This window comes from Vulpes vulpes, chromosome X, assembly GCF_048418805.1.
Source record: "Vulpes vulpes isolate BD-2025 chromosome X, VulVul3, whole genome shotgun sequence".
Taxonomy (NCBI): Eukaryota; Metazoa; Chordata; class Mammalia; order Carnivora; family Canidae; genus Vulpes; species Vulpes vulpes.
The window spans coordinates 22,270,844-22,284,007 of record NC_132796.1 but is presented as its reverse complement, the minus strand read 5'-3'; positions in this window follow the sequence as shown (position 1 = coordinate 22,284,007).

Genomic DNA, 13,164 nt, shown 5'->3' with positions numbered 1-13,164 from the left:
GATAAAACTACTACCTTGCAAAGTTAAAGAAATGCTCATTTTATTTATTTTTTTTTTTAGAAATGCTCATTTTAATTAGAGTTTGGTTGCATTTTTTTTTTCTATAACCAAGTAGACAGACTCTTTGAATCATGTTTCAGGATATCTGTTGACAGAGTAGAATTTTGTGTGTCCCTTGGGATCTTCTTTGACTTTCCATTTTTGGAGAGGCAATCTTTGTTATCCCAAAATAATCACCAATTTTAAATAGTAGTAATGGTGCCATTGTAATTGCCAATTTGATTCTGCTAGAAGTCTAAGAGAGAAAGGGCTGTTTATATCTTTTTCATGAAGTTTGTTTCAGCTCCTAGCACCCATAACAGAGAGTTCATGAATGAGTAAATGAACAAATGCATAGACATTTGTGGCTCACTGTTGATTCTTACTCATGGTAAAAGGGAGAAGAAAGTACAATGATACTTTCTTTTTCTGATAATTGTCTCTTTTCTGTATAACTGGAATCCTTAGAGATTAATATTGGTGAGTTTTTCAGATATGGCAGCAATAATATACACACTATTAAGGAAAACTCAATCTGAACCTCATAATATTTTACAACCAAAACTGCAGAGAAGAAAAGTCACTGTATACATAGAAAATTGCATAATTTATACCCAGTTGTAGGCATTCTCTAATTTTATTGATATCAATTTACCAGGTGCCCCATGGAGTTTAGCTGGCATAGTATCATGTAGTTTCTGAACTCCCATTTATCAGATCAATAGCTCGTACTGTCTGCATGTCACAGTATTAGTATCACAGGAATAGTTATTATTTCTGGCCTTGAATATTATTCTGTCTCCTCACTTCAGTCATTCTTGGACAGAGTGCTAAAAGTTGGTGTGTTTGTGGTAAATAGAGAAGAACAGTATCTAATCCAAAGTGAGTGTTGAACAAATAATAGTTTATTTTCTCTTCCATCCCCACAGTGGTGGGTTCCTTTACATTGCTTCCATTTTTCCTACCCAGCATATTTATCAGGACTTTCCTTGCCACTAAGATGTATTATACATTTACAAGCACTGAAATGGTGTATCCCCATAAAAACACATAAGCATTCCTTTCTCCACTGCTAACCATATATGCATGGATTCCCAGCCTTCTGAGAACTCACAACATTTACTCTTCTTTTCCCATTTTATGCATTCAAAATAAACAGTAAATTCTTCCAAGATAGAAGGGCCTCTAACTTTATATGTTATTTGATAACACAGAGAAAAAGTATATAGTATATAAACCAAATAATCTTTTAAACATAAAAGAGGTTATTTTGTGCTTTAAATAAATTATATGCTAAATTAGATATTTGGATGTGGTTTTCATAAGCAGGGACTGAATCTTTACTACACATTGAAGGTTGGAGACACATTTTATTCTGGTATTTGGACCTACTCTGAGTTTTTGGTCATTAAATATATCTGTGATACTTTGTCTTATATGATCAACATCTGTCAAATCAATTCTGTAAAATATAATGAAAGAGGTTCTAATTAGCCGACAAAAATGGCAACATGCATCTTTCTTGCACAATATTATTTTTTATTTTTTTCTTTTTCCCAGGTTGAAGTATAATTGACAAATACATATGTGTTTGTGGGCATGTTTAAATTATACAGTGTGATGTTTTGATATGCGTATACACAAGAAATAATTTTCACAGTCAAGCTAATTTCAATCAACTCACATAGTCATCATTTTGTTTGTGTGTTGTGAGAACACTTAAGATCTAATCTCTTAAGATAGTTCAGATACATAGCACAGTGTATTAACTATAGTCACCATGTTGTACATTAGATCTCCAGAGCTTATTCACTCTGCATAACTGCAACTTTGTACCCTTTCACTGACATCTCCCCACTTTCCTCACCCCTCAGCCCCTGACAGCCACCATTCTACCCTGTTTCAATGAATTCAATGTTTTTCAACTTCACATAGAAGTGAGATCATGCAGTATTTGTCTTTCCATGTTTGGCTTACTTCACTTAGCATAATGTCCTCCAGGCTCACCCATGTTGTTACGAAGGGCAGGATTTCTTAAAAAGAAATGGTGTTTCATTTTATCACATTTATATATATTGTATTTTCTTTATCCAGTCAACTAGCAATGGACCCTTAAGTCATATTTTGGCTACGGTGAATAATGCTGCAATGACCATGAGAGTGCAGGTATTACTGCAGACAGTGATTTTATTTCCTTTGGATATATGCAGCTTTCAGAGTAGGATTGCTCAATTATATGGCAGTTCTAGGTTTCATTTTTTAAAAAATGTTTTTAAAGATTTTATTTATTTATTCATGATAGACATAGTGAGAGAGAGAGAGAGAGAGAGAGAGAGGCAGAGACACAGGCAGAGGGAGAAGCAGGCTCCATGCAGGGAGCCCAATGTGGGACTCGATCCCGGGTCTCCAGGATCAGGCCCTGGGCCGAAGGCAGGCGCTGAACCGCTGAGCCACCCAGGGATCCCCCTAGTTTTCATTTTTTGAGGAACGTCCAAACTATTTTCCATAATGGCTGTACCAATTTTTCATTCTCACCAATAGTGTACAAGGGTTCCCTTTTCTCCACATCCTTGCCAACTTTTGTTTTGTTAATAACCATTCTAACGGGTGTGAGGTGATATCTCACTGTAGTTTTGTTTTACATTTCCCTGATTAATAGTGATGTCGAGCATCTTTTCATATACTTGTTGGTCATATGCATGTCTCAATTTTAAAATATTGGTATTATTTATATGCATGTTTTTTTTCATTATTATACTGTTATTTTCTTTTAAATTTTTTTATTTATTTATGATAGTCACAGAGAGAGAGAGAGAGAGGCAGAGACACAGGCAGAGGGAGAAGCAGGCTCCATGCACCGGGAGCCTGACGTGGGATTCGATCCCGGGTCTCCAGGATCGCGCCCTGGGCCAAAGGCAGGCGCCAAACCGCTGCGCCACCCAGGGATCCCTCATTATTATACTGTTATGAGCAGCCAGGGGATACTTAAAGTCTTTTAATATGGTTTTCTTTTAATTTCTCCTGCAATTCAGGTTTTGAGAAATTTGCTTGATTTTCATAAATTAAGCTACATAAAAATATCTTTGGGGTGAATTATGCATTTTATTATAGAGTAGCACATCAGTTTTTAAAATATTTAGCCTTTAATTAAATTTTTCATATTAATATAACAACTCTTTTCAAAATATGGCTGTAGGTCCTTTACAGTCATTTTACTTTTATTCATTTTGTCTAACTTTTTGTTAGATGAATCTTTGTCATGTATCACATTATTGGGCTATGGGTGTTGATATGGTAGAATCTTTTTTAATAGGTTAACTTTTCCTATTTACACTTATTGATGTGATAAAAATATTTGATTTTACCCCTTTTATCTACATTCTCTGCTTATAATGTTTTCTGTTTTATTTTTGCTAAACTTATTTTTATATGATTCAGGTTTTCTATTCATAATTCTGAAGGTTAGCAATCAGTTTCTATCATTCTGTTATTTGATTCCATATGTGTAATCTGATTACTGAATGTGTAATCTGAATTACTGAAAGGTATTGGCAGGGATAGTGATGGTGAATCAGATGTATCTGCTTTTCAGAATGAAAATCCAAAGTAGGCTAGGTCTAAATAATCAAAAAGATAGGTTAAGGGCCTATCTCTGATGGCTTTTACACTCCTACTTAGTTAGTTAGTTAGAAGAATGCAGCATTACCAGTGCTTTTAAAGGCACAGAGAATATTAAAATATGAAAAAAGGACATTAATAACTCTAAAATAGAAGTAAAATTATACATACCATAATGATGCATCTTAAAATCAATGACACTGTATGAACTATGATATATAATTATTAAAACCTTAATTGACCTCTCTACCATAAAAGATGAGACTATTAGCAGACTACTTCTTTCTGTCTCTACTTCCTGATGATTATTTTTATATTACATCTAATATCATAAGTTCTATAATATATACTTTTAAAGCAATAATAGTCTAGTTCTTGTCAGATTAAGATTTTATGTTTTACTTCCCTCTATGGAGAACGGTGAAGTCATTATACTTTCTCACACCCCATACCATAAATTTAGGTTTCTTATTAGGTAGAACTCTATGAAATTGAAATTGCCCATTTTTCAAGGTTGAAAGTACCAACTTTTGACAATTGTATATAGTCTAACCTAATATATTATCATTTTTTTCCTTAAGTTTTTATAATTTTAACTTCTATAACCATACCTCATACACAGCCTGGGAAATTTATATACATATAGTAATTATCCCTCTGTAAAATTTATATATATTTTCCAAATCATCTCATCCCGCCTATGGATATCTAGGGCAAGTATTTTTATCTTTCAACAGGAAGTGAAGCAGCAGTTTCTCACATAACACACAAACAATTTTCTCCAGAATTTAGTCATATGACCACAACTACTTGTAAGGAAGAGTGGAAAGTATGCTCCCAAGGATGGATGGCAACATGCCCAGCTTAAACTAAGATGTTTATTTTTAAAATAAAGATAGTAGGAAAAGATATTTGAGGACGATTAGTGGTCTATGACACAGATACTGTCTAATTCTTTACATTGATAGGCCTATGAAAGTTACATCACTGTGTTAACATTTTATAGCAGTTGGTAAAGATCAGAATGAGCCTATAATTTCTAAGGAACTGGAGAAAAATTTAAAAACAGAAGAGTAATAAGAAGAAAAATCTTGATAAGTCATGCTAGAAAAGAAGAAAACAAAGGGGAAAGAGGTAAAATTCAAATCACAAATGGAAACTAAATAGTTGACAGAAATTAGACTAAATCAGTAATAGAAATCAATAAATATTTGGGAATATCTATGATGATATAAGGCTAAACATAAGGAAAGACAATCTAGATTTTTTAAAAACAACATAAGTTTATTAATAGTATAATCAAACTAAGTGGAATTTAAGTTTAAAAATCATTCAGTGGAATAACTGGGGACATTTTGTGTCGTCAAGTGGTATGGCCCATCAAGAATATATATAATGGTTCAGTGTAATTAATCACTGAACAAGGTAATATCAAAGTATAAAGTAAAATGTTTTCTAAAAATATTGTAAAATCGGTGAATCCACAATTATAGAAGGAATTCTTAATCATTTTCTTAATCATTTAAATAGAAAATTTACATAAGAGAATTAATAAGCTTAGTCAAGTAAAATGTGTAGAGAAAATTGTATGCAAGGAACAGAAAATAATTTCTTGTCCAGTTGTTCTGGAATACTTCCAAAATCCAATACATTATAGGCCACAAAGAAAATTAAAAATTATTTGCAATGGAAAAAAAGCTCACATAGGCCATATTCCTTGAATTCTACACAATAAACAAGGATTCAAAATAAACTGTGTTGGGGGGCCAGGTGGCTCAGTCAGTTAAGCATCTGCCTTAGGCTCAGATCTGATCCCAGGTTCATGGGATCTAGCCCCACATTGGCCTCTCTGCTCAGTGGGGAGCCTGTTTCTCCCCTTCCCTTTCCCTTTGTCCCTTCCATCCCCACCACCTCCATGCACTCCCTCTCTCTCTCTCAAATAAATAAAATCTAAATAAATAAATAAAATACAATAAAACCGTGTTGAGGAGGAAGACCTTCCTTTGCCTTGTAATCCTTCTAGCTGTACTGACTCAAATTGACATGAGACAGATTAACAGGAGAAAATCAAATTTATTAGACATATTACGAAGAGTACACATAAATATGATATTCCAAAGACTGTAAGGCAAGGAAAGCTCATTTGAGCAATGGAGTAGGGTAGGGTCTGAGGACACAAAGGGAGAAAACTCTAACAAGAAGACTGAAAGGAGCTTTGTGGAAAAACAAGATTGTTCTCTTATGCAGATGAGTTCCCTCTTTAAAGGAAGCCAATGTTAATGCTTCTCTCCCTATAGCCACTTTCCTTTCTAATGTAAATGTAGGCAGTTAAGGGGTGAGGGGGAGGGCAAGAGGGTGTGCAGAGCATTTACTTTTAACTGGAAGTAATCTTTGTACCAAAGTGGTACATTTTGGAGTGTCTCATCCTGCATCCCTTTAGCTGAAAACCTTATTATCCATTTTACTTCAAAGGCAAAGTTATGTTAGAATAATATAAGGTAGAAAATTTAAAGGAAATATTATTATAAATAATATCTAAAGCATTGTATACAAAACATTTGAGGATAATCAGGTTCGTCCTAGAAAGCTGGACACCCACATTTCCATCACACTGACCTCCTATCTAACAAAGATTGGACAGAGAGGTACAAAATATAAGTGAAACTGAAGAAGAGCTTGGTTATTGTCTCAGGGAGTCTAAGAATGAATCTCGCTGCTGATAAAGGAGAATGAGTAAGGCAATAGACGTTTATTAAGCAAAGATACGCAGAAACCTTCAGAAGTGAGAGGGGTCCCGACAGGGTTGCCACTGAGAGCATTTTTGGCTGGCTTTTTATAGACAGCCTGACCAGGGAGATGATGGCCTTGAGAGTTCTTGTCCTGAGTGAATGACATATGACTGTTTTGAGCCTTGGTGATTACTTGAAAGCCGTCAAAGGAAGATACTCCCTAAGATTTTGGAGCCAAGGGGCCAGACTTACTTCCTTATCTCTGTTTTTGTTACCATATCTCTGTTGCATCTCAGTGTCCTTGGGATTTATGGGGGCCCAGAGATTTGTGGGAACTTAACTCTGGGCCTTTCCCTTATCTTTCCCTGCCTAGTCTCATTTTCCCCTAATTCAAAATTTTTCAAAGCATATGGCTAAACAAGGTAGAATTATATGGAGAATTTGTCAATTCATTCTGGTCAGGTTAGCCCTGAGAGGGAAACTGGATAAAGCGAACACATATAGAAAGAAAATTATTGGGCAGCCCCGGTGGCGCAGCAGTTTAGCGCCCCCTACAGCCCGGGGTGTGATCCTGGAGACCCCGGATCGAGTCCCACATCGGGATCCCTGCGTGGAGCCTGCTTCTCCCTCTGCCTGTGTCTCTGCCTCTCTCTCTTTCTCTCTCTCTCTGAATAAATAAATAAAAATCTTAAAAAAAAATTAGTTTCACCTGAGAATATGTATATAAAGCCCTGAAATCCCTGAAACATATAATATACATAATCTAATTAATGTAATTCTTCTGAGAAACATATTAAAGGCAAAAATAAAATGTACAAATATTTGAAAACTTGCTGGAAAAAACTAACATTAATAGCAGTTCCCAGGGGATGCCTGGGTGGCTCAGCGGTTTAGCTCCTGCCTTTGGCCCAGGGCACGATCCTGGAGTCCCGGGATTGAGTCCCACCTTGGGCTCCCGGCATGGAGCCTGCTTCTTCCTCTGCCTGTGTCTCTGCCTCTCTCTCTACGTCTATCATGAATAAATAAATATAATCTTTAAAAAAAATAGCAAGTCCCATTTAAATGCTCAACTAGAAATAGATTCCTTTCCATCTCATGAAGTGTATTTTATCAGAAATAGGAAGTAAATGTGATACCTAAATGTGAATTAATGGATCAATAATGTTAATACAATCAGTAATACATACCTAAATGTGTTTAAAATCATTTGAACCATTCACAATTTTTCTGGATTGCAAAAAATGTTTAAAGTGAGCAAAAAGGGATGCCCAGGTAGCTCAGTCGGTTGAGCATCTGACTCTTGGTTTCATTTCAGGTTGGGATCTCAGCGTCATGTAATCAAGCCCCAATTCAGGCTTTAAGCTCTGTGCAGAGTCTTATTGTCCCTCTCCCTCTGCTCCTCCCCCTACACATACTCTCTCTCTCTTTCTCACTCAAATAAGTAAGTAAGTAAGTAAGTAAATAAATAAATAAATAAATAAAATCTTTTAAAAATAGTAATAATTTTAAAATAAGTGAAGAGATATGGATGTTAGCAACAGATGAGATTAATTTTATTTGCAGAAGACACATTGTCTAAAAAGCCTAACGTTGAAGTTAAGCAGTCATTAGAACCAAATTGCTCAGTCATCTTGATACCAGATACAGATATACATCAGTCACATTCTATACATGTCCAATAAATAGAAAATGTAATCGTAAAAAGATCCAGTTTGCAATAGTGACCCACTAAAATTTCACCCCAAGTCCAGTCCTACATCTCTCTAATCTGTCTGATGTCCAGTTATCTCTGTCTTCACTGGTCTCTTGGCTTCCACCCTTGGTTCTCTGAAGTTTTTTTTCAACACACCATCTAGGATATCTCTTTTTTTTTCCCAGTAAGAGATATCTTTTAAAGCTGAAATTAAGTTTGTTCATAACCTTTGGTAGCTATCTTCTCACTCATAGTAGAAGTCAAAGACCGTATAGGACCCTCCACAATCATTATTCCCTTTATGCTTGTGACCTCATTTTCAGAAAATGAAACTATCTACTTAGCTTACTTTGCTCCCATTACACTGGTTTCTCACCTCTTCTTAGAACATGCCAAACATGTTTTCATCTCAGATGCTGTTCCTTCACCTAACTACGACTTCCCAGTTCCACAGGGTTACTGTCTCATCAGGTATTGATTTAAAGATCACCCTCTTGGTGGAGACCTTCTGGTCCATCCTATCTAGCCTTATATTGCCTACATAAAGTCTCTTTTTTTTCCTCTGTTTTTCTCTGTAACACTCATCACTGTGTTACATATTTATCCTACTTATTTCTGTCTCCCTGTGCAAAGATCTAAGACTGCAAGTTGAGATCTGCACAGCTTCAACAGAAACATTTTTTACTCCCCATAGTTGTGTAATGTGCAATCTGCACACAGGTATAAGGTGGCCCTGCTCTCACAATAGTAATTTAATGCCTATTAGGACATGAATTCTTACTGGGCTTTTTTTGCCCCATTATAGGAGTGAGGTTGAGGGTAGTGGGAGACAAGATCACAGAAATAATGAGACCTGATTGTGGATGGGCTTTGAAGACCATTCTAAGAACTTGAAATTTACTTGGAGCAAGGGTGGGAAACTACTAGAGAGTGATAAGGAGATTAGTGACCTAATCCAATTTGTACTTTAAAAGGTTCACTCTGGGAGTGTCTGGCTGGCCCAGTTGACAGAGCATGCTACTCTTGATCTCAGGGTTTTGAGTTCAAGCCCCACGTTAGATGTAGAGCTTACTGAAGAAAGGGAAAAGAGCTTCACTCCACCTGCTAAGTGGAAAATAGACTGTATGGGGAGAAAGATGGTGTAATGGATATTAATTAGGAGGGTATTATAGTGATTATAATGAATCAAGTCAAAGATGATGGCAGCTTGGCAAAAGGGGGCAGCACATTGGAAGTGGAGAGTTAAGCTCATGGTCTTAGATACATATTGAAAGTAAAGCCAATGGGAATTGTGGACAGATTTGATGTGGGATGTAGGAGAAAAGATAGAGGCAAGGATGGCCAAAAAGGTTTTGGGCCTGAGCAGCAAGAAGTATGCAGTTGTCACTTATATAGATGGAAGAAATACCCAGAGGGCATATTTGCATGGGTCTTGGGGTGGAGGGGAGGGGAGATCAGTAGTTTGGCTATGGATATATTAGGTTTCATATTTCTGTTAGACTTTTGGATCTATTTGGATATATGATATTGAACTTTAAGGGGAGACATACAAACTAAAGATATAAACTTGTGCACTTGTCAGAATGGTAAAATGAATAACACAAGAAACAACAGTTGTTGGTGAGGTTGCAGAGAAAGGGGAACCCTCTAACAATGTTAGTGGGAATACAAACTGGTGCAGCCAGTCTGGAGAACAGTGTGGAGATTCCTCAAGAAGTTAAAAATATAGCTACCCCATATTCCAGCAATTACAGTACTAGGTATTTACCCCAAAGACACAAAAATACAGATTTGAGGGGTACATGCATCCTGATGTGTTTTTTTGAATATTTATTTATTTTAGAGAGAGATCATGGGGGATGGAAGGGTAAAGGAAGAGAGAGAGAGGGAATCTCTAGCAGACTACCTACTGAGCACAGAGTACAATGCAGGGCTCCATCTCAAGATCACTGCACCCCAATGTTTATAAAAAAAAAAAAGCATTATCGACAATAGTCAAACTATGGAGAGAGCCCAAATGTCCATCAACCGATGAATGGATGAAGAAGATAAGGTATACATATATACAGTGGAATATTACTCAGCCATCAAAAAGAATGAGATCTTGTCATTTGCAACAACGTGGATGGAGCTAGAGTATATTATGCCGAGAGAAATAAGTCAGTCAGAGAAAGACAAATACCATATTATCTCACTCATATGTAGAATTTATGAAAGAAAATAGATATACGGAAAGGGGGAAAAGAAAAAAAAGGAGAGAGGGAAACAAGACATAAGAGACTCTTAACGATAGAGAACAATGATGGAGGGAGGTGGGTGAAGGATGGGCTAGATGGGTGATGGGGATTCAGGAGGGTACCTGTTGTGATAAGCACTGAGTGTTGTATGTAAGTGATGAATCACTAAATTCTACAGAAATTAATATTGCACTGTATGTTCACTAAAATTTTTAAAAATTGAAGATATAAACTTGTGATTTATCCATTTGTAAATGGGTTTTTGTTTTATTTGTATTATTAACGTAAAATTTAGCATCATAAGCATTTTAAAATGTACAGTTCAGTAATGTTAAGTATTATAGATGGTGTTTAAGCTATGCCTGTGGGTGAAATCAACAAGAATAAGTATAAAAAGCAAAGGAAAAATGTCCGCAGATTGATCCCTGGGATAATCCAATGTGAAAATGATGAGGAAGAACCAATAGAAGGAAAAGCCAGTGAGAGGGGGAAGGGAACACTCAGAATATGGGGTGAGTTAAAAACCAAGGGAAAAAGAATTTCAGGGTAGGAGTGATTAACTACATCACATGCTGCTGAATATTCAAAACAGATGAGCACTTAGATTTGGCCATTTGATTTAGTACTGTGGCACTCATTAGTGACAGTGGTGTGTTAACATTACTATTTTGTCCCCAGGTCTTCACCACTGTCTCTATCCACATACTTTGCCTTGTGCCTCTTCAGTTCTTCCCACAGAAATCAAGTGTCTCTGACCTTGGACTCAGCATTGTTTTGGTGATAGAACACAGAAGGGAGTTCTAGTGCGCTAGTTCCTTAAGAGATACAGGTATTTCCCTTCGTCTTGCTCTTCCCTATCACTAAGAGCAGCATGTGGTCTGGTCAGCCTGTTGGTCCAAGGAGGATGAGGCTCCCTTGAGACAGACCCACTCCTAATCTGCAGCCTAGAGCTATCCAGCCTAGCACACATCTGTATCAACTGACTCCTAGGTGCACGGCTTTTGATGGATGGATGCCGGAGACATTACATGTTTGTTACATAGTTAACTGATATGGTGACCTTGACAAGAGTTATGTTGTTGGAATGATGGATAGAGAGCCTGACTAAAGTAAGTCCAAAGGAAAATGGGAAGAAAATCATTAGATATAGTATAGCAACTCTTCTGTGCTGTTTTTGTAATTCTCCCATGACTAGGGTGTAAGAAATGGGAAAGAACTTGAAGAGAGATGTTGAGTAAAAAAATGATACTCCTTTTGGATAACAGAAATGACAGCATGTTCGAATGCTGATGAGAATGGTCCAGTAGAATGGAGGAAAATGGTGATGTAAGAAAAAATCACTCCCGTCATTCTGGGGGACTTTACGTATCCAAGTGAAGATTTGGGCCTAGGAAAGTTTCAAATTCAGATTGTCCTGTCGTGAAAATCCACGCATTTTCTATTAAAATATGCTGTCAAGCTTCTCTCTCAAAGCAGTAAATGTGGAATGAGTGTGGGAAGATATGTAGTAAAGCCAATTTACTGGAATGATAATTTAAAGTCCAGAGATCTTCTTAGGATGTGCCTTTAATTAGATGCATGATCTCAGGCAGGTCCTCTAATTATTTGGATCACTTCGTTTCCTCACCTTATTAAAAAAATGAATAGAGAAATGAGCTCTAAATTTCCTCATCTAGCTCTAAAATAGTATTATTTCAAGACCCGACAATTATGCTTGAAATTGCCCCTCTGAGAGCTGTTGCCATCATTATGTAAGTGCACAGCTCACTGGCATTCTCCTATATAACAGATCTCAAAATGCCTCTTTCACAGTAACATCCCAAACTCACCTAAAGTCAGATATTTTAGAATATCTGACATCTGCTTAGTCTCCCAAGGCTGGCAGAATGGATTGAATAATAGTTATTTTAGGATGTAATTGCCGCACTGTTAAAAAATAAACCCCTCTGCAACTAAATAATGTCACATTTCTGAGCCACTTATGTAACCAAAATGACTTATCCAAATAAAAGAGCATGATTTGGGGAAACATTTAAAAAGTCATTGCAAACGATTTTCATTACTAGCCTGCTGTGCTGTAAAAGTGTGATTCTCCATAGTTTAGATGGTTGCTATGCAGAACAATGGCAGTTTTCTAATACTACATGTAAAAAAATCTTAGCCTAGTAGCATTAGAGAAAATTAAGGTATAGAGTACAGGAAAGGGAATATGGAAGTACCTAAAAGACCCTAAATGTCTTGGGGCAAATAGAAAGTAGTGGGAAGCAATTGTGCAAGGAGATTAGAACACTGATGGCACTTGATCAGTTTCTGCACAAATAATAGAGGAGTAATTGACAACCAAGAGGGGTAACAGGAAAATGGGGATCTAAGGGGAAAAGATGGAGAAGACAAAGAGGAAAAAAAAGGAAATTTCTAGTAACCTTAACTTTGCATAGGCTGGCCAACTTTTGTAGTTTTGAAAAATAACCACTGAGCCTAGGGTTGGGGGTATGGATAAATAATGATAAGGTGAATAGAAACATAAATATGGATAGATCGATGATAGACTGATAGAGACAGGGTTTAATATCTTTTGAGTATGAATAAATACATCTTATTTGAAATTTGTATAATTGTGAAAAACAGCAAAGAACTAAAGTCAGCATGGCATGGCACACTAACTAGAATTGGCAATGTCAATGCATGTTAAAATTCTCAGGGCACAAATTAAGAATTACAATGTCCACATCACCTCAAGTTTGACATGGAAGTTGTGGGTGGGTGTGTCTATGTATATATTTCTATGTGTGGTGTAAAGATTGTGAAATACATTTCAAATAGAATAAGTCAATTAATTGAAATAGAA